The sequence below is a fragment of the Ictidomys tridecemlineatus genome, chromosome 8, assembly GCF_052094955.1.
Source record: "Ictidomys tridecemlineatus isolate mIctTri1 chromosome 8, mIctTri1.hap1, whole genome shotgun sequence".
Classification (NCBI taxonomy): domain Eukaryota; kingdom Metazoa; phylum Chordata; class Mammalia; order Rodentia; family Sciuridae; genus Ictidomys; species Ictidomys tridecemlineatus.
The window spans coordinates 126,821,189-126,822,707 of record NC_135484.1 but is presented as its reverse complement, the minus strand read 5'-3'; the positions used below and the strand labels follow the sequence as shown (position 1 = coordinate 126,822,707).

At 33.4% G+C, this 1,519-nt stretch overlaps 1 pseudogene; it reads left to right on the top strand.

Moving 5' to 3' along the window:
* Positions 1-243: 243 nt before the first annotated feature.
* LOC120889372 (U2 spliceosomal RNA) lies at positions 244-405 on the top strand (annotated as a pseudogene).
* Positions 406-1,519: the final 1,114 nt, after the last annotated feature.

The following is a 1,519-nucleotide window of genomic DNA, read 5'->3' as shown; positions in this document are numbered from 1 at the left end:
CAAAACTCAGTGGTGGAATACATTAGTGTCACTGGGCCTCAGACTCTCTGTTGATCAGAGACTCAGTTCCTTGTCATTTGTACCACTCCAGAGGAAGGCCCACGACATAACAACTGAGTTCCTTCAGAATGATTGAGCAGGAAAATGTGCCCAAGATTGAAACCATAGTCTTTGTAACTAACCTTTGAAATGACATTTCACTACTTCTGTCATATTCTATTTGCTAGAAGTTAAATAATAATAATATCTTCTTGGGCTTTTGGCTAAGATCAAGTGTAGCATGTATTCTTATCAATTTAAAATATGATATGATAGTAATTGGAGTTTTAGAGCAGTAGGCACTTGCTTTGTGCACTCCATGCATAGACGTGATATTGCAGTACCTCCAGGAATGGTGCAACACACCCCACAAAAGAAGTTAAATTACAAATCCAGTCTATACTCAAAGTTTATACATTATAAAAAGTGATGAATGCTAGGAGGTGGGGATCATTGGGGAACAACTTAAAGTCTGTCTACCATACTACTTTTATGAGGAAAAGAAATACTATTGAGCTGAAATTATTTTTTAAGAATAAATTCATTTGACCAAATTATATGTATCTATAAATCTATCAGAGTGAAATCCACTATTCTGAATAATTAATGTGTACCTATATAAAATAATAAAAAACTTCTGTAAAGGAATCAGTCTTAGTTACATTTATTTGCCATTCATAATAATTTATCATACATTTACTTAGTTTTTTCTAAACATATCAATTTATAAAAGGATATTTGATATTACTGATGTAGTATCAGAGGTAATTTATATGATGAATTATAATAGGAAAATGTTCTAGTTCACTAAAAATCAATTACATGAAAAATCAAATTTTCTCTCATATCCATACTTTTCAAATGTATGTAAACAAATCTATGCAGAGATCCCTAAATTTGTAAACTATTTTTTTTGTATCTGGCTATTTAATTTGTATACAATTACACAGTGTTTCATAAGTTCTTTTCCTAGACAAGTTGCTCTCTGCCTTTGTATTTTGTCATCTCATAACTGTTCAAAATTCTGTGACTTCTCTTGTTTTGGATCGTCTATTGCCCACCAGTAATAAGATTAGGCTTTGCCCAAGGAGGAGTGTTATTTTAATATCATTAGAATATGGTGATACCACATGCCAAGAAGGACAAAATGGGGATTATAAACCTGTAAAGGAGGATCAACATAAGTTGAGAGGCTTAGGGGAGATTTTGTACTGCTAATTCTCAACCTAGGGTAAGAATAAAGTTGAGGTTTCTGAAATTTATTCTTAGCCTTAGATAAAAGATCACTACTACTTTCGGTTAGTTTGCATTAAGAGGATCTTAAGGGAAATTTTTGGAAAAATGTTGTATTTGGGCAGCATTCTTGGCAGAAGTGGAACGAGGAAGGGAGGACAGTGAAGAAGAAATGATGTTGAGCAAGAATGGAGACTAACTTTGGTCTCACCCTATGGGAGTCCTGGAGCATACTGCATCTCAGAAT